General features: G+C 42.6%; 1 long non-coding RNA gene across 1 annotated transcript; it reads left to right on the top strand.

Annotated features, from left to right (window-relative positions):
- The first annotated feature begins 12,507 nt into the window (after positions 1-12,507).
- LOC308597013 lies at positions 12,508-20,996 on the top strand. Its single transcript, XR_014012798.1, has 3 exons — positions 12,508-12,601; positions 13,068-13,186; positions 20,664-20,996. It is a non-coding gene; the product is annotated as an uncharacterized lncRNA (long non-coding RNA).
- The last annotated feature ends 333 nt before the right edge of the window (positions 20,997-21,329 follow it).

The following is a 21,329-nucleotide window of genomic DNA, read 5'->3' as shown; positions in this document are numbered from 1 at the left end:
TGACGTCTCTTTCTCCATCCCTAACCCCTTCACCAATCTGTCTGGTAATGTTGGTATTTCACCAGTTGGCATAATACTTGAAAACTTGCTGCATTTATTGACTCAGTTCTGTACAACTCTCCATTTCTGTCCCCGTGCCGACAAGGATGTGTGACACTGACCTGGAGATTCTGTACATGAGTGGCCCCATGAAAGTTTGGGGTTTCCAGATACTGTACTTGCTACATCACAGGTTTTCACATCAATGGTGGTGGTGGTGGTGGTGATTGTGATGATTTATATATTGTCCTTCATCACAAGATCTCAGGGCGGCTCACAAGATAAAAATACAGTGGTACCTTGCTTCCCGAATGGCTTGGCTCCTGAACAAATTGGCTCCCAAACACAGCAAACCTGGAAGTAAGAGTTCCAGTTTGTGAACGTTTTTCAGATGCTGAGCGTCCGACATGGCTTCCGCGGCTTCTAATTGGGTTCAGGAAGCTCCTGCAGCCAATCAAAAGCTGCACCTTGGTTTTCAAATGGTTTCGGGAGTCGAACTGACTCTCGGAATGGATTAAGTTTGAGAACCAAGGTACCACTGTACAAGATAAAAGCACAAATGAAACAGAAACAGCGAAACAATACCACCCGCCCCCTCTACAAACACAGGCTGTAGAATATTAATCAGCCAAAGTCCTGGTTAAAGAGGAACGTTTTTGCCTGGTGCCAAAAGAAGGTGCAAGGTGAGTGAGCCTTCCACAAACGAGGAGCCACTGTAGAAAAGGCCTGTTCTCATGTTGCCACTCTCCGGACCTCATGTGGAAGAGCCACACAGAGAAGGGCCTCAGATGATGAACACAGAGTCTGGGTCAGTTTATATGTGGAGAGGCAGTTCTTGAGGTATTTAATTCCTAGGAAGCTGCAATTCACTGTGTCAAACCATTGCACCATCTCACCCAGGGACTCTCCTAGGTTTCTGGCAGGAATCTTTCCAAGCCTTACATAGTGGCTGAACTTGGAGCTTTCAGTGTCCAGGGTATGGATGCTTCTACAAGTTAACTCTGGCCCTTCAGCTCTACAGATGACTTCAGAACCTTTCTACCACCTCAGTAGGCTCAGAATGTATTTTCCTGGCGACAGCCTTCTCGCACAATGGGGCCTTTCTTCCAGCTAAGTTTCAGATTAATATTAGTAATTTCATAAATGAATCACAAATTGGTTCCAAAGAAGTGGTTAGCAGATACCATTTATATAGAGGGGGCATATTGGGTTTGGCATATGTTTGCTGCTCTCTATCAACACACCTGAAAGTATTTAATGCTTTTTCTTCTCGGTGTGCCATATGCATCAACTCTAATTATTGCCGATAATTTGTCAGCTTTATTACAGCAAGAATTAATTATGCATCATAAATGTTTAACAATACAAAAATGCCAAATGTATAAATAAATGTGGTTTTATTACCAGGCAATAAACATATAATGAAGAGTACGCAAATACATCAGTTCTTAATATACGAGTTCTGCCATTCCGTAATGACATCAAATGCAATAAAGCTATCAAAGAGCTCAAAATCTTAAAGTATAATAAGGCTTGACCAAAATATTTACGACACTTGCAGCTTCATATTTGTCCTGGATAATAGAGGTTTATGTTTTCTGTCCAATCTCTGCTCTAATCAGATTTTAATCATATGAACTAATCTGAAGATTCACCAGACGTTTCTTTCCTATGATGGGATGTTCTGTGGGTCTGCCATAAAACATACATTTTGTTTGACGTTATCTTGTGTTATTAATATCCACAAATCTGCCTTCAGCAGTTTTTTTTCAAACCCCGACGACTGAAGGGCAATAAATATACATCGTTTTCTTTATCGGTCAGCTTAATTACAAATAGATGCATGATCTGATCTTTGGTTTACAGACAAACCCTTTGTTAAAAGCACAGAAATGCTTTTATTTAAATGCTTTAAGAGCAGTAAACTGGACCAGAGTGGGGGCAGGACCTTTAGACAGCAAAGGTATGAAAAGATTAATGAAGGCAGACAAGGAGATCGAAAAAAGGCTAAGGAAGGGAACACAAATGAGAAATGGCCTGGTTCAGATTTTTAAAAAATGGTTTTCAACTATGTGAGCCTCAAGATCATGCACACACCTGCTTCATATAACAAAGACTGGAAGCATCTGCACCAGGTTTTACGCTAACCAATGTTTCCCATGATGTCAAAACTCTGGGAACTGTATCTTATTTAAACTATAGTTTCATGACAAGCCAGGATCTGAAAGAATTGTGTGATGTTGGCTGGGTCTCATTAACCATGTTTTAACCCAGGCTGGCTAACCATTTTTTCAACCTGAGGGATTCATTATCACCATTGAAAGACACATTCTAACCTGGCAAAGGCACCTGAAGAGGGCATGGAGCTATATGGGGATGGGTGTGACCCGGGGAGACTCCTACAGCCCAGGTGGCGCAGTCTAGAGGGCTGCATTTGGCCCTCAGGTCCAAGGTTCTGTTCTCCTGATTTAAACGCAGAATAATTTACTTGGAAGGGCCTCGAGTATGGCATTCCACCCACAGGCATGCCATCCTTGGGCAAGCGGGTACTTTCTGAAGTTCCATGGGTGCCGATCACAAAATGGCTTTGCATTAAAGGCTGTCATGGGGTGTGTTGCAGAACACAAAATGGCTGCTACATCTAGAAGAGCAGAAAAAGAGACAGGGCCACAAAATGTTGCAAGTGTGCCTTCCTGCAGCTCCCCAACTGACTGCTACGCTCACTCACAGAGAGAAGCTATTTGTATCTCTCTTCAGTTTAGAAGGGAAGAAATGGTGGGTGTCCAATCCTGGTATCCAATGAAATGGAGGTGTGTGTGTGTGTGTGTGTGTGTTGGGTGCTGGGGGAAGGGTTGTTCAAAGTAAGAAGGCTGAGCCAGTGGAAACAGGAAATGAGCAGGAAGAGCAAACACTGTCCTTTGCATTGCGGATTTTTGAGGTGATATTTCCTCAGACCTTTTGCCAGCACCATAGTGGCAGACACAGCAATGCCTGCAAGTGCTACATTAGCAACCCCTATACACAGCAAGTGAGCCAAAAGCTCACAGGTTGTTGGTTAAAAGCCACCCTGTGCTTTACTTAAGTTTTTTAAGCAGGCAACTAATTCTTACCAAATCGCTGTACTCTGTTACCTATTTTGATACAGCGTGTTCTCCTTCATGGACGGCACGTGTTGCGGTGGGGGCTCACAAGATACCCACTGTTGCTGGGCAGGAAAAGAGTTTGGCCACCATTATCACTGAGCTTCCTGTTGCTGGGGAGATTTAAATGTTGCCATTTCGTGACTTGACAGCCATAGCCTTTAAATACCCTATGCGCAGCATTGAGCTTCCTCTTTTCGTTGTGTGCATCGGATCACCCTCCCTCCCTCCCTATTTTCAGGTTGTTCGCTTGACCTTACTATGCCTGTCATGGGGTCGTCTGCTTTTGGGGAAGGGGCCCAGTAGGAATTTTGTCCATTTGGCTGATAGGCTGGTGCCATTTGGTTTTTGCCTACTGCGTAGCAAATCGTCACAACTTGTAAGGTTGCGGTTAGGCATTGGTTTAGGAATTGGTTGGTGGAGGGGTATGGATTGGCTGTGCCTGCCCCTCCAAAATGCTGCTGCTGCAAGGATTTTCTGTTAAAGGAACCCAGGGGCTCGCCATGCTTTTTTCTGAACCCCTGTCAAGGGGCTAGGGCCATGCAAGAGCCCCTGGGATATTTGGGAAAGGTGAGGCATGGTACCCAGTCCTGTCTCTCTCCCCAAAATTTTTCCCTTTCTGACTTTGCGAGTGTGCGAATGTCAGTCTGTCCCCGTCCAGGGTCAGATAGTCACAACCAATGCCTAAGCAACCACTCGCATTGCTTGTAATTTTAATAAAGTTGTGGCCAATATTATGCCAAAAACCTTAAACTAAAAATCATGTGTCAATTGTGTTTTATTGGGGGGTGTCTTGGGGACCTCGACACGCAACACATACCATGTTTCATTGTGATACAAGAGCTCTTTAAAACAACGCCCACACTGTTTGTTGAATGAGATGTCTAGAATCATGAACAGGTTATAGATTTTAGCACGAAGCCAATGGCACAAAGCAGAAATATTTTTTAAAAAACTTCGTTTCATTGGTATGCATTTACCACAGTCTTGCTGGCTTGCATTCTAGCCTCCAATCAACTACAGAGGAGGTGATTGTGGGTAGAAATCAGAATGCAGAGACTGCATACTGATTAAGGTTTCCATACGATAGCATCTTATTGAAGAGGGAGTGTGAGAATCCAGGGAGTGATCTTTAATGCAAATCATTAGACTCTTGATATTTTATTTATCATACACTTCCAGCCAAGCAAAGGGGCTGGGGGTTTACTTCTGTTCAGGCTGCATTCTAACACTTGATGGAGCAAATTTGCCTGAATGTGAAGTTTGTTCACAAAGTTCCAAGGGATGTGATTATTAGCCATTAATGAAATTAAGATTCTGCACAAAGCTTTTTGTTCAAATCATGATAATGAAAGCACATTACTTACATATAAAAGAATTATCCCTTGTTCAGCTGGTTTGAATGTGCCAACTCTAATGTTTTATGGGGGGGGGGAACCAAGGATAGCTTGGGGCAATCACCTACATATCCCTGTTGGTTAATTTATTTGTTCACATCTATTATCTATTACTAGACATACACTGAGATCAGTACATCTGATATTAAAAATGTTGCACACTGCCAACTTCTGATAAATAATTACTTGGCTTTCAAACTGCTTTTCAAAGCCATCTCACAAAACAAAATTCCATAGGAGGAACCTTTGTGTGGCTTGGCCAACTATGCAGTAAATTTTATAAGTTTCCTTGCAATGCTCATTTGTGGGGAACTGAATGGGTATTCACTGCACTTTTCCTTAAGATGTCCCTATTTTCATTGAAGAAATGCTGGAGGGTATGGTGTTATCCTTGCGGGAGGCAGTGGAAGACAGGAGTGCCTGGTGTGCTCTGGTCCATGCGATCACGAAGAGTCGGACACGACTAAACAACTAAACAACAACAACATGGCATTATCCTACCCCTGAGCCATTTGAAGGCAATCCTGCATAGGGAATTTTTTATGTTTAATGTTTTATTATGTTTTTATATATGTTGGAAGCTGCCCAGATTGCACAGGGCAACCCAGTAAGGTGTGTGGGGTATAAATAGTAAAATTATTACGGGATGTCCCTATTTTCATTGGAGAAACTTGGGAAGGTATCTCCCTGGCTCGAGGATCCCATAATTCCACACTCTACAACATTTCATCTGATGAAAATAAGGACATCCTAAGGAAAAGTGAAACATTCTGGGATCAAATCAGAAACCAGGACTGCTTCTGTAAATCTAGAAAATAGGGACACTTGGAGGGTCTGCTGCTCCAGACTATCACCCCTGATTAGGGGCAGAGGTCCTTCAGATCATAGGCAGGCTAGGGCTCCCCAGACATTCCCTGTGTGGGGAAAAAAGACCTCTAAAGGTCCAGTGAAGCATTGCCTCCCTAGTCAAATCTGTATTTCAGGGTAAATCAGGAAAAGGAGAGGATAGGACAGGAGAAGGTGCAGGATAGGGCTGCCATATGTCCAGATTTTCCCAGACATTACCAGGATTTCAAAGGTGAAATTGATGTCTGGGGGGAATTTCTGAAATGTGGCTTTGTCAATCGAAAAATCGCGGGGTTTTTGGCATCAACAACTTTCGGGCTGTTCTTGTTTTTACTTGCTGAAATATGGCAACCCTAGTGCAGGAGAGCATGACAGCTCACCTCTGTCTTCCTCAGCTGAGCTCACTCTTTCTCAGCCTTAAGGGCTTGCTTCACCATTGCTGGAGGGGAGGAGCGCCAAATTTTGTCTTCATCCAGGGCACCATATTGCCTAAGTCTGCCCCTGTCATAAGGAAAGAGGCAGTCTTTCGGATATTTGAGGCCTAAGTCATTGAGGGCCCTAAACACCAACGTTTGAATTGAATTGGGTCTATAAACAAACTGGCAACTAGTGCAGCTGTTTTGAAACAGGGGTTATAAGATTTCTAAATGGAACCCCAGCCAGAAAATTGCATTCAGGGACAGCTGAAGTTGTCTTCAAGGGCAGCCCTACACAGAGCCCGTTGCAATAATACAGTCTGGAAGCTACCAGAGCGTGGAGTGCTGTGGCCAAGTCATCTCCGAATGCCTTTACACTCTCAAGCAAATGCCTTTCAAATCTCTTCCTGTAATCATGATTCGATACAGCCCATGTTGAAGTTTTATCAAACCATGCCATCATGTGAACGAAACAGATGGATGGCTGAGAAATGGGCATGGGAACTGAGTGGGGTGTTGAAAGTCTCCGGCTTCACATATTTATAATATCAACTTCAAAATCGTTTACAGCATTGCAATGCACACCACAGCTGCCAAATTCATGAATTAATGTAGCATATATTTGCAGCTGGATGGCATGAATCTATTCAAATATTCACTACAAGCTGTACACATTTGCAGCACATAAGGATTCATAACTTGCTCAGAGAACTCCCCGGGCATGGCATTATCACATGGGAAGACACTAATATTTACTCGTTTTTAGACTGCAGTCCTTTACACATTTTCCAAGCAAGTTTCACTGAACATACCTGGATTTATTTCTAAGTCTACATGTAGAGGATTGCCTTGAAATTGTAGCACTTCCAATATCCCAGACACAAGCTCTATTGCTTTTAATGCAGCATGCACAAAGATAGACGCAGTTCAACCTCTTGATCTGCATAGACTTAAACATACTTAGCTCTATATAAGATCATGGTGACAAGTATGTTTTGGGCCTTTGTGCTTCATCCTAAACTTGTTAGGATTCCGGGGTTTGATCAGAGTGGATTTGTCCAATATTTCTCACCATAAAAGTCCCAAGTGTCAGAGATCTCCAACATGTGCTAGCTCTAGCAGCATTTGATACCTCTCTTCCAATAACCATAAATCTGGCTGTTAACCAGAAGGTTGGTGGTTCAAGCCCATCCAGGGACAGCTGTGGGCAGGATTCTTGCATTGCAGGGGGTTGGACTAGATGGCCCTCAGGGTCCCTTCCAGCTCTACAGTTCTATGATACTGATCCTGCTTGCTGACTGCAGTAAGTTTTAATCGTTTTATTATTAGCTATTGAAATTTTCAAAACTCAACCTAATTGAACACGTGCGGCCACATACAGAATCACAAGGCATTATTGGCCTTGTTGATACAGTGGTACCTCGGGTTACATACACTTCAGATTACATATGCTTCAGGTTACAGACTCTGCTAACCCAGAAATATTACCTCGGGTTAAGAACTTTGCTTCAGGATAAGAACAGAAATCGTGCAGCGGTGGCGCAGCGGCAGCAGGAGGCCCCATTAGCTAAAGTGGTGCTTCAGGTTAAGAACAGTTTCAGGTTAAGAACGGACCTCCGGAACGAATTAAGTACTTAACCCGAGGTACCACTGTATATTGATACATTGTATATCTTTAAAAAAAATCCTTGTAGGTATAACAGGGGTATTACCATGCTGTTAGTATAATAATAATAATAATAATAATAATAATAATAATAATAATAATAATAATAATAATAGTAAATGCCACCCATCTGATTGCTTTGCCCCAGCCACTGTGGGTGGCTCCCAACAAAATATTAAAAACACAATAAAACCTCAAACATTTAAATAATTCCCTTTAAAAGGCTGCCTTCAGGTGTTTTTTTAAAGTAGTAATAATAATTTCACAGTCATATAGTGCAAATCTTTGTATATGTTGTGTGTTTCTTTTCTTTAAGGTTTTGGGTGTGCTTTCCACTTAAGGCAATTTGTCATCATTTGGCACAGGAATATTCCAAATCAGCACCCTTTCCAGTAACAAGTGACCGTAATTCTCACTGCCACTAGCATATAAGCATGTTGCAATTGTTTTTCATTTGGTTTGTAAGCAAAAGCCCCTTTAAGAGATGAGCTCTCCAATATGATATGCTCTTATCTCTCCTGCAGCAATGTGTTCTGCATAATTTCCTTTCGGCTCCCATGTCTCACATTATTTACACATGTGGATTTTCCCCTTCTCCAACCCCCCCCCCCGCAACCGCCCTACCTTAAAAACGTGAGCTACTATTTTGTCACCACCTGGAGAGAGAAAACAACCCCTCCTGTATCCTCTGAAGAGATTGTGCAAATGACATGTGTTACTGGGTTGACCTAGCTAAAGACCTCAGATGCATTCAAGAGTAGATAGACTGGCCAATCCAGTGTGTCTAACTGTCAAAACAATCTCTCAGCCCCAGCTGCAGAGCTGGGTGTGACTGTGACTTTAGGGAAAACTAGGTGGGACACTGGATCTTGCCCAGACAGGAATCCTTTTGTGAAACCACTGCACAATCCCATTTCAACAAAGGCAGTCATGAGCATATCAGTGCCAGAGGGGCTGAAAAGTGTGAATTAAGTTATTGTTCTTGTGTGTGTGTGTTTAGTATAGCTGCTAATGTTCTGAATATTAAATATGGAGCAAGGTGCACACCAATGCTTTTGAATAAATGTAAAGAAGAAGAAAAACATTTGCATGTGCCAGAAAGATATTTGTTGCATCCCATCCAACTGATACTACCTTTTGCATGAAGCGTCATGCAACCCCATTCTCTTTTCTTGGTTTCAATGTCTCATTATGCTCAACGGAGCCACTTCTTAATAAGTGCCTTGGATTATAGCTTTCCAGTCCTTATCTCATCGATTTTAAGGTTGCCCTGAGGCTGACCAGACACTGAGGTCCTTCTCCAAGAGGCTTTTGGAGGTTCCCTCCCATTGGATGTCAAGGAAATAAAGAACTACACTTTTTTAGAAGACATCTGAAGGTCGCCCTGTATCAGAAAGTTTTTAATGTGTGATGTTTTATTATGTTTTTATATGTGTTGGAAACTGCCCAGATGGGCAGGGTATGAATAATAAAATTATTATTGTTGTTGTAACATAAGGAGAACCAAAGATCCCACTTCCTCCCTCCCTCTTGAGGCAAAACTCCACAGGCTTCTGCCATACCCCTTAGCACCCTCTCCCTTGGACAGGAGTGCTTTCCAGGGATCCAGAGGCAGCATCCAACTTGCCTGGAGGTCAGCACAACTTCCCTTTCTCTAGGACAACACCTTTCAACTTATTGCAACCAGTGTACATGTCCCTCTCAGGAAACCAGCACAGCCAGGTTTTCTCTGACAAGCCCGCACTTGCACATAGCATCACAGAATGGTAGAGTTGGAAGCAACCCTGAGGATTATCTAGCCCAATGCCCTGCAATTCAGGAATAGGGAGCTGTCGCATACGGGGATCAAACCTGTCACCTTGGCATTATCAGCAGCATGCTGTAACCAACTGAGCTATCCAGGCTGACACAGGAACATAGTATGGACCAAGCGACTTGGATCCCTTCGGCCCCCTAGAGTTGGCACGTCTGTCAGTATCTGCTGGTTAGTGCCCTGAGGTCAGTGGAGGAAGCCTTGGACAGTAATCTACTGATGATTTCCACCAGGACAAAGATTTCTGCTTCTGCAACAGCAGAATTCCTCACTTCTCCCCCTGCACCAACCCTAAATCTGTCCCAGAGGCCTGGGAGCCATTTCCAGGCTATTTCCATTCTATTTCCCTTTCTGACATAATTCAGGATTTTCCTCTCTGTCACTCAACTTTCCATGCCACTGCGTTCCAATGGGTCTCATTTTGGGGTACCTCTCTGCATAGCTGTCAACTTTTCCCTTTTTTAAGGGAAATTCCCTTATTCCGAATAGGATTCCTTGCAAGAAAAGGGAAAAGCTGACAGCTATGCTCTTAGGGCTTCCCCCTACTTTTTATTTTTACTGATTTTGCTGATACCTCCTTCTTGTACATGGATGTTGTGGTTTTGGATACATAATGACAGTCAGAAGTTTGCAAATAGAGCATAAAATGAGGAGTATTACTTACTTAACTAATTAGTTATAGACCATACTTTTTATAAAAAAAATAGAGCAACATACGAAATTAGAGTAACTTTGATTTAAAATACGGTAAAAGCTACAAAGCATTACTCCCAATATATTAAATATAGTTCCTAAATGGAAATCGTAAGTACGTTTTGTGATCTTACAAAGAACTCTCTACTTTTTAACTTTCCTTTTCAGACACGCATGAACAATTATCTCCTGCCTAAATTATATTATTTGCAAATTTTAGTAGCACATCAACAATAAACAAATTACCCCCTCATTTATATCTCTCATTAGTGTTTCCACCTCAAAAAGAAATATATTGAAATTCTGGAGTTCAGGCAGTTGTAAAGGGAAGCTTGAATAGAACAGCTTACCAAAATCTGTCAGCAGTTGAAAAACTTCCAGGCCTCTTTTCTTTGAAATAATCTGGCTCTCATTTTCTAATGAGAACAGCATTCCCATCGGAGCCTCATTGATGCAAATCTGTCAATTGAAAGTCTTGGAGCTATAGTGACAACAGAATCAACAAACAGCAAGTTGATACGGAGAAAGAAAATACACCTGTTTTACACTTGCCATGATAAACTGCTCAGTTGTTCGAGGGTTGACAGGTTATTTCTGATTATAGCATGGGGGGGACTGGAAAAAATGGGGTGCACACAAAAATACCAGTGCTAAGAGCTGTCAAAGCCTCCAATTACAGAATCACATTCAGGGGCTTGGAATGCAACCTTTCCAAAACAAATGAGTTGAGAAATAAATTCAGCTGTTTGTAGAGAAGCAAAGGGTTGCTTTCTATTAGGAATGTGTGCACCGACCACAAGTTTCCATTTGGAGTCTGATTGGGGCCTTCTGTTCTGCTCCAAAGTGCTCCAGAGGCTGCCTGGTTCAGCTTGGAGTTCAAATCTGAACTGTGATTTGGAAAAAGCAGTTTCATGCCTCCTCCAATCACTATTATGGGGAAATAAAAAACAGGTTTTTCTCCCCTTTTTGACAGAATTGGGCATCTGCAGGCACCATAGCCTTGCCCGGATGGATAACACCCGACAGATTCCAGTCAAATAGGTCCAATGGTTTTGTAGAAGGTACCATTATTCTTTCACTTCTTTAAAAAGGAATTGTCTTTAAATAAAAATAAAAATACTGATTCTTGGGGGACACCACTTTCTACGTCTGACCATTGGAGAACTGTCCCGTTATTCCTGCTCTCTGTGTCCTGCTTCTTAACCAGTTAATAATCCATAATAGGACCTCTCCTCTTATCCCATGACTACGAAGCTTACTCAGGAATCTTGGCAAGTGACTTTATCAAAAGCTTGTGAGAAGCAGGACATTTTTTCCAGCCAGAACTCAGTTCTGGCACCTCTCAGGCACCATTGCCATTCTTAGAGAACATGGGAGGTGTTTGTGGTGAATTCCAGCACCTCCTTTTCTAGAAAAATAGCACTGGTTAGAAGTCCAAGTATACAATGTCAACTGAAGCACTCTATATGTATGTTGATACGCTCAAAAAACTTTAAAATAGTTTGTTAGACAGGTTTGACCCTTGCAGAAATTCCCTTAATCGAACTTCTACTTACAATGGTGGAATACTAGTCTAATATTTCTTCCAAGGATTCTTCTAAAACACATTTTTTTTAAAAAATTATACATAATGTATACATTTTCCAGCACCGTGCCACATATGAATGTACAGTGGTACCTTGGTTCTTGAACGGCTTGGCTCACGAACAAATCGGCTCCCAAATGCTGCAAACCTGGAAGTGAGTGTTGCGTTTTGCGAACATTTTTCAGAAGCCGAACATCCAACGCAGCTTCTGATTGAGTGCAGGAAACTCCAGCAGCCAATCGGAAGCTATGCCTTGGTTTCTGAATGGTTTCAGGAGCCTAATGGCCTCCCGGAATGGATTAAGTTTGAGAACCAAGGTACCACTGTAATGCCATTAGGAAGCAATCCAAACTCAATATCTGCTGGGGTAAAGAGGGTTTGGTATAGGTAGACATCTGGCTGAACAAGCTGAGCCTGGGCTGAGGCAGAGGCAGAACCACATCAGCTGACGTCCTCCAGCCTGTCCTGTCATCCCAGAGACATGCCAGGTGGGACAGGACAAGCGGAGACTTACCCCTGTTCCAAACTCCTTTCAGCTTGGTCACAAGACCTTGCAATCCAGTTACACTAGCAAAAGTTGTGTGAGTCAACCACTGTTATAAAGATTTGTTTTCCATCTGCTAGACGTAGGGCAACTCAGCCAGCCAACTCCTTATAGGCCTTTGGAATATGTAGGTGTAAGTTACACCATCCCAATTTACCCCAGTATAAATGATTCTGGCTTCCTACAGTTTGGGATCGTTCTGACAGACCTTCATCTGATATGCCGAAGGTTAACGATAAAAGACTCCTTATAACTGGAAGTGCTTTCATCCAAACCGAAACCAATTACTAATCACCAACGCATACTAGCATGCCTAATTACATAAACTATGAATGTGTGGGTAAAGGAAACTTGGGTTCAAATACCTGCTTGTCCATTAAGCTCGCTGGGTGGCCTTGGGCAAAAAACACGGTCTCATTGCCGAAACCTGCTGTACAAGATTGTGACAATTATGTTATCGAGGTAAATAAGAAATTAGGCAGCACCTTTTAATAGGGAAAACAATTGGCAGTAAGACATATTTTTTTAAAAAAGAATCACTGTTGATTTAGGGAGAAATGTCTTCCACTGATCAATGTACTTTAAGATGCATACTAACAGCTTAAACATAGAGATGCCGGAGGAGTTTAAAATTCACACATTCTGAAGTGATCTGCCCTGATTTGCACTTTCTGAGCTAATTGTGCAGATTGGAATGCAGCTATTCGCTGGATTTTGCGCTTCTCTGAATGTTGCTTGCGGCACAGTTTTCGGCTTGAGAAACGTATCAACAAGTATCTAAAATGCATAATCTGAGGTAAAAAAAAGTTCAGGACTGCATTTTTAAAGTTAAAATACATGCAGACATGCATATCACAAGAGACTATACATTCAAAAATATATTCAAATGTATTAAATGCTTTATTTATTATTATTTAAAAATCCACAGATGAATGCAGAAATGGGACAGTCTTGTGAACGAAGACCGGCTAAGGTGATAGGGATTAGAAAGAGAATGCTTTTCCCATCTCTAGTGAAAGAAAGGGAGAAAAATCGAGTTCCTCAAAGGTAGGACACCTGTGGTATATTTTTATACTTTGGTTCTATGTCTGTTTGCTAAAAGCAAATTTGCCAGATTTAATGGCTCACGGTATAGAGTGTACCAGTGTATTTAGCTTCTGGGTTAGAAAGCCAGAGGAAATGGTCACAGAGGATTTTGTTCAGAGCACTAGAAATCTCATACCAAACAACTGTACAACTGACTGTATCAATTTCAGATCTTCAGGCTTTGCAACTAAGATATGTTGAGTCCCACTGCCCAGCAATGCTATGAATCGGCTGCTTTTTCTGGGGTTTTCTTTTTCTTTCTTTCTTTCTTTTTTTTTTTGGAAGCCACTAAATTACTGGAGGGGAAAAAAATATTCCAATTTGCCTCACATTTGGAAATGTATTTGCTTTAAATGATCTACACTGATATTTTTAAAAGGGTTCAGGAATGATAAAAGGAACTTCTGGGATGTAATTATGTTGCACCGAAAGCAGCTTCATAGAAATTACTTCTTATTGAACAAGAATGTCCCAGGGAGGTAGCAGCAATTTCCATCAAAATAAACCACAGCAACATTATAAATTGCATTGGCACAGAATGTAATGGCCAGACAAATAAGGTTTAGACTAACATTGGGTTTGGAGGGATTTTACAGATGCAGACACACTCAATTCTGGCCAAGGGAACGGATTCTGCTATATATACACCCGCTGTGTGCAACAGCTGCTGCTGAGTTATAGCAGACATGCTCAACCCAAGGTCGGATACAGAGAGATGCCACATAAATCAGAGACAGCCATCTTACTTGTTCTTTCCTTTTGGAAGAACAGCTGCACTATTTACTGTAGCATCGCTAGCAATCATGTATGTTAGTGTCTCATTTCTGAATTGGGTTTTTTTTTAGCCACTAAAATGTGTGTAAATAAAGGTTGTGGTTTGCTGTGACAAAGTTGTGATGTTTCACTCCTTGCCCCTCCTAAGTGATTAGCATATGGTTACTTGGTTTAGTGAGAAAGTATTTCTATTTATACAGCCTATTGTCCCATGGCCTGGGGCTTTGTGATTTAGACGAGGGATGGCCAAGTGGGTCCTCACAGTCTTCATCTACCTGCCTCTGGCATTGATATTTTGGTCCCAACCTCTCAATGTACATGGATCTCCAGGGCATCCATTCAGTTCCCCATGGGAGGGTTTCTGCCAGTTGCAAGTATGGTTTAGATATGGCATTGTAGCCTGTGCTGTGCTAACCCCTAGAGTTTCACTCGGGGAGGAAGATGCAAAAGAAGCTGGCTCCTGGCTTCTCTGAGTCCTGTGATTGAAAGTAGTGCTCTGTTGATAGTATATCAAAGCCTCCAGCATTTCTCTGGTGAAAATAGGGACATTTCTCACTTGTCCCAGCTGATCTACCTCAATCCCCACCCCCAAAGAGCATTAGGGACACCGCCACTAAATAAAAAAGGTAAAGGACCCCTGGACGGTTAAGTCCAGTCAAAGGCGACTATGGGGTTGCGGCGCTCATCTTGCTTCAGGACAAAGGAGCCGCTGTTAGTCATGTGGCCAGCATGACTAAACTGCTTCTGGCACAACGGACCACCATGACGGAAACCAGAGAGCACGGAAACACCGTTTACCTTCCCACCACAGTGGTACCTATTTATCTACTTGCACTGGTGTGCTTTCAAACTGCTAGGTTGGCAGGAGCTGGGACAGAGCTCACCCCGTCGCAGGGATTCCAACTGCCGACCTTCTGATCAGCAAGCCCAAGAGGCTCAGTGGTTTAGACCACAGAGCCACCCGCGTCCTTTACCCTTCACCACCACTACACCAATGAGACACAGAACACATGTCCTCCCACACCAATAAATAAATTTTAGAAAGTGGTGAGATTAGATGCAGACGCACAAAGCATTATTATTATTTTTTAAAAAAACAAGACTCCTCATGCTCCCCCTTTCTTCCTGCCCATGTTCTCCTACGTGTAGGAGAACAGAAGCAAATGAAAGCAAACCAGTTTCTGTTACCCACAACTTGGTGTACATATTTTTCCTTCAGGTGGGGGTGGGGGTGTATTTTTATTTTTATTTTAGAAAGGGGGAGGAAAGAATCCCAAATCCCCTAGCATCTGCTGCTCATCAGTTTCAGTCAAATATTTCTAATAGTGGAAATATAAAGATCCAGCTGTTAGTATTCATCATGTTTGCAATCTTGAGTACAATGAGGAAAGAAAAAAAAATCCTCAAGAAAATGCAGTTATTTCAGGAGGTTTGGGAAGATGGTTATTTCAGGCAGTTTCATCTGCTTAATTTAAGGCACAGGTGAAAGGAGGCTGTTGAAAATCTCTGTCCTTTAACAAGCAAAAAGAGACCAGACCAGGTCATTTTCTTGGTGTTCACTATTTCTTTGTTACTCTCCCCCCCCCAACACAGATCCTATAATCAGATGCTTATATTCCAAAGACAAAGTAAGCATTTAGCAAGCAGTGAACCATGCTGTTTTTCATTACAGGAGATAATTACATGCAACTAGAATGCTTATTTGTTAGCTGTAACTGCTTGTGTTGCCATCTTTAAAGACTTCCTGCAAAAAAAGTTTCGGATAGTCATTAAAACATACAGCACAGTAACATGTGATGAGACCCAATGGCAATCAGTGGGACCTCCTAAGTCTGGTGGGGGAGGTGTGAGGGGGCAACATAAGGCCCTGAGGCTGCATATAACCCTGAGAAGAGGATAGTAGAGAAAGACACAGAAAAGGCTGTGCCTCACCCAATTTCGTCCCTGGCCTTGCCCACTCTTGGTACCAGCCCTATTCAGTGTCAACATGCAGCCCCTGTCAGATTTCCTCCCCTGCTAAAATGCAACCTGAACAGAAAAAATGCTTTTCCACCTCTGTACTAAGTAAACATCTAAACTGAGATGTAGCTAGACTTCTCTATCTCCTGGTTGTGAAAACATAGCAAGACAGAGAATAGAGAAATCTTGCTCATCAGAAATGAGATTCAGGTATATTGTTCTTTGTGGAGACTTAAGGTAAAGGGGACCCCTGACCATTAGGTCCAGTCGTGGCTGACTCTGGGGTTGCGGCGCTCATCTTGCTTTATTGGCCGAGGGAGCCAGCGTACAGCTTCCGGGTCATGGGGCCAGCATGACTAAGCCGCTTCTGGCAAACCAGAGCAGCGCACGGAAATGCCGTTTACCTTCCTGCTGGAGTGGTACCTATTTATTTACTTGCACTTTGACATGCTTTTGAGAGCCAGTGTGGTGTAGTAGTTAAGAGCGGTAGTCTTGTAATCTGGGGAACCGGGTTCACATCTCCGCTCCTCCACATGCAGCTGCTGGGTGACCTTGGGCCAGTCACACTTCTTTGAAGTCTCTCAGCCCCACTCACCTCACAGAGTGTTTGTTGTGGGGGAGGAAGGGAAAGGAGAATGTTAGCCGCTTTGAGACTCCTGAAGGGGAGTGAAAGGCGGGATATCAAATCCAAACTCCTCCTCCTCCTCTTCTTCTTCTTCTTCTTCTGCTAGGTTGGCAGGAGCAGGGACCGAGCAACGGGAGCTCACCCCGTCGTGGGGATTCGACCCACAGCGCCACCCGCGTCCCTTTGTGGAGACTTAGTTGCAAGTTATTAGTGAGGGAAAGAGTTAAGCAGAACAGTATTAGGTTTGCCAGTCATAGTTGACCATATGGATATACATAGACGAATAGGAAGAAAGTATGAATTGTCTTCGTAGATTAGATCAATGGTTCATCTAACTGAGGGTTTCTCAAACTTGGGTCTCCAGCTGTTTTTGCACTACAATTTCCATCAAACCCCAGCTAGCAGCACTAGTGGTCAGGGATGAAGAGAACTGTAGTCCAAAAGCAGCTGGAGACCCAAGTTTGGGAAACCCTGATCTAACTAGGAAGACGGACTGTTGGCTCATCTATCCCACAAGGTTTGCTTGGGGAAATGTGCTTGGTCTGACTCAATTTAGAGAAGCTTCATGTGCCTGTTTGAGAGCAGGTCTATTGATGGTCAAGATTGCTAAAATAGGAAATCAGTATTCATCTACAATGAGCTGCTTATTGAAGGAGGTTGGAATCATCTTCATCATACTTGCATTTTAGCTTTCCAATAGCTTCTTCACTGGCTTAGCTATCATTCACTGCAGTTGGAGATTGGATGATTGACTATTAGTCTGATCCAGCAAGACAATGCTTATGTTAATAATGGGAAATGAAAACATGGAAATGCTAACCAAGAAATAGTCCTATAGAAAATGAATTGCTACATGTTAGGTAGCAGTATAGTGGTACCTGGGGTTACATACGCTTCAGGTTACATACGCTTCAGGTTACATACGCTTCAGATTACAGACTCCGCTAACCCAGAAATAGTACTTCAGGTTATGAACTTTGCTTCAGGATGAGAACAGAAATCGTGCTCCGGCGGCGTGGCGGCAGTGGGAGGCCCCATTGGCTAAAGTGGTGCTTCAGGTTAAGAACCATTTCAGGTTAAGAACGGACCTCCGGAACAAATTAAGTACTTAACCTGAGGTACTACTGTATTAGTAGTTAAGTTTAGCGGGGTGGCCGTACCAGAAGCAAAACTGATTCACAAAACACATTGAAAATGCTGAGAGAGCTTTTCCTTCCCCATACAATCCTGGTGGCCCAAAAGGCAAATATAATCCAATTTTTAAAGGTTCAGAGGTGACCTCCTGTCCACCATTGAAACTTCCGGTGCATCACTGAATCTGTTCAAAGGTAACTTCCTGCCCACCACAGAGATGCATTTGGGTTATTTTCCAACAGTATCACCCTTTATCTTCACGAGGATTTTCGCAAATCCAGCTATATGTGAACAGAGTGGGATGTCAGTAGAAGTCAAAGCCGAAATAGGAATCAGATGGTGGTGTCTCCCTTGGAAAGGGGCAGTCTTTCTGTCCCAAATTAAAAGGGAGAGTTTTTCAAGCTGTCTCCTTTTCATTATGTCTCGCACAGTAGGACGAACACTTTCTGCCATCCTAAAAGAGGGTGAGAGGGGGAGGGAAACAGGTGCCCTTTTGCCAAAAGAACAACTTATATTGCAGGGTGGGTGGAAGAAGCAGAAAGCTGCAGACTGAATTCCCATTCCTCCAGCTTGAGTTCTGCTCCAGTCCTTGCCTTGTGGAGAGCAAGCAATATACCACAAATTCACAGCAGGGGATCGGACAGCATATGCGTAGCTGCCTGAAAATCACTCAAATCCCACTAAGAAAAATACCATATGGGGATGCTTTCTTCATCTGATACAACTCCAAAGATGTTAGTTATGTGCAGATCTCAAAAAGTTTTTCTGTTCTGTTCTGTTCTTCTTCTTTTATTAAAAAAATAGACTTTCGTGATGACAGAGCCAGTGAGATTTTCTTTCCACTACACATTTACAATGTTCACTTCATCCTGACAGTCACCTTCATTAACTGTATTGTTGCAGGCCACCCCAATCTCTGAGCAGTTATTTTTTATTATTATTTATTGCATTAATATACTGTCCTATACCTGCAGGTCTCAGGGCAGTTCACAGTTCAAGATCCCAGGGGTTCCAGGAGCTTATCTAGGGTCCGTGTTTCTTTTTTGGAAATGAAGCACAGTGAAGAATGTGGGCAGAGAGGGCTCTGTTGTTGTTGTTTTTTTGCTTTTATTTTTTATCTATGTCATTTTAAATTGTAATTTATATTAATTATGTATATTCTTAGTTTTAGATTTTATGATTTATGTGGAAATTGTTTTCCATTTGGGTGTGTACTTTTTGATGTGTTTTATTTATTGCTTATGACTTTTGTTACGTTGGTACAGTAGTACCTCAGGTTACATACGCTTCAGGTTACATACGCTTGAGGTTACAGACTCTGCTAACCCAGAAATAGTGCTTCAAGATGAGAACAAATTAAGTACTTAACCCGAGGTACCACTGTAATTTGGGGTGGCGCTGTGGGTAAAGCCTCAGTGCCTAGGACTTGCCGATCGTATGGTCGGCGGTTCGAATCCCCGCGGATGAGCTCCCGTCTTTCGGTCCCAGCTCCTGCCCACCTAGCAGTTCAAAAGCACCCCTAAGTGCAAGTAGATAAATAGGTACCACTTTATAGAGGGAAGGTAAACGCCATTTCCGTGTGCTGCGCTGGTGCTGGCTTGCCAGAGCAGCTTCGTCACGCTGGCCACGTGACCCGGAAGTGTCTGCGGACAGCGCTGGCTCCCGGCCTCTAGAGTGAGATGAGCGCACAACCCTAGAGTCGGACACGACTGGTCCGTATGGGCAGGGGTACCTTTACCTTTACCTTACCACTGTAATTATGTAAATATTGTCAAGTTGTAAGCCGCCTTGAGCATTGTTTAACTATGGAAAGGCAGCATAAAAATAAAATGATGATGATGATGATGATATTTATGATATATTGGTTATTTACACATGTATACAACCTGAGCCTATGATGGAGGGGTTCACTGCATAAACACCCCAAAGGGTCTTGTTTTTCCCATAGGCACAGCCTTGGATTCAATCAGAAATCAAACACCATGCTCAGCATCTTTGACTTTCAAGCCTGCAGCTTTGTCTCTAGGTCACATCACAGCAAACTCTGCCCTCCAACTCAGGCTCTGTCCTTTTAACTATCTAGAAGCTAGAGGAGGGGTTCTGCCTATTTGTAGTCTGGTACAGAGCCCCCTTTCCTTTATTCTCTTAATGGCTCATCACCCAGGCGATCACCTCAACACTGGAAGCTAGCCTGGCTTATATTTGGACACTTGCTGGCTTGATTGGATTTTAACACTCACAAATTCATGACAGCATTGATGGCAAAAGACCAGCATGGTTTCCAGGCTTTCATCACTTATGAAAGATATTTAACAGTCACATCACATTACGACAGTTGTGTCTCACACCAAATGTAAACCAACTGTGAGAAATACTCTATTAATCAAATGGGGAGACGCTATATGTACTTTTCCTTGTTTATTTGTTTGTTTTGTAACACAAGAAAATCTTTAACAAAAACTAATTTAAAATAAAAATTAGAATGTGGCAAAAAAAAACCAGCCACAGAACATAACTCGACTGCTGCACAGTGGCGGGATGGATAGATCTCTCACTTTTACTTTCTCTCAGCTTCTCATTTTTCAGAACTTAAGTTCGATTTGCACATATCCACATCAGATTACATTATAGTCTCACACTATATGGCCAATGTGCATTTATCCTAATATACTTTTTTGTATGTATTACCCCCTAATATTCATGTTTTTACAAGCAACTTCCCCTAATATAATGAATTTTTTGGTGATCTTTACATTAATATATACATTTTTTATTTTTGGACATATTTTTCTTCAGGGAAGAGGTGCACTGGAGAACTGCATCACAAAATCCAGAGAAGTGTAAATTTTGAAGGGCGTTTGCTTTTTAGGCTGGCATATTGTTTCGTGCAAATCGGGTATGTTGGCATTAAAATGTGAACTGAAGCAAATTTCTCCCCCAATACAGAAAAGGAAAAGGAAAAGAATGTATATCACAATGAAATGGGCTAAGCTCAGCAACCCGTTGTTTAACGTTTGAGACTTTCTGGAAAATAAAACAAGCGGACCAGACTGGAGGGACAACAAAGACGCCTTGGACACAATCTACAGAGCAGGCTGTTCCTTTGCTTTGCTGAACTGATATTGTGTGACTCTTCGCCGTGTGTGGCTAGCTAACCACATCTCTGGCATCCCCACCTGTTCCTTCTCCACTGTGCATTCCAGAGACCCACTGCAAAGGACTCTGGAATGCACACAAGGTGAGATGTTGCCCTACAAGTTGAAATAGCTGTCGTTTTTGTACCACTGCTGCCAAGTGGTTCAGCCTTCTGTGCCTCCTGCATATCTCAATAGGAAAACTGAAGGATAAGGATCCGAGCGGAGGGCAGCTATCTCTAGGTGCCTCTTTCACATATGCTAATGGGAAAGGGGGGAGCTGGTGCAGCATGCCACAAAGATAATGCCATCTGATGTGATGTGCCATCTAATATTTCAGAATGCATAGCCGTGATCTGATAGAGGATCAAGTTTACGAAATGTTGCTTTCCCTAAACTCTAGTTATCGAAATCTACTCTGTCAGTCAAGGAATACTCATGCCAGTGTAACTGCATTTAAATGACACTCCAGCTTATC

The sequence above is a fragment of the Podarcis bocagei genome (genome assembly GCF_964188305.1).
Source record: "Podarcis bocagei genome assembly, chromosome: 11".
Classification (NCBI taxonomy): Eukaryota; Metazoa; Chordata; class Lepidosauria; order Squamata; family Lacertidae; genus Podarcis; species Podarcis bocagei.
Note: the sequence above shows the minus strand (reverse complement) of the source record. Positions and strands in the feature narration are given on the sequence as shown.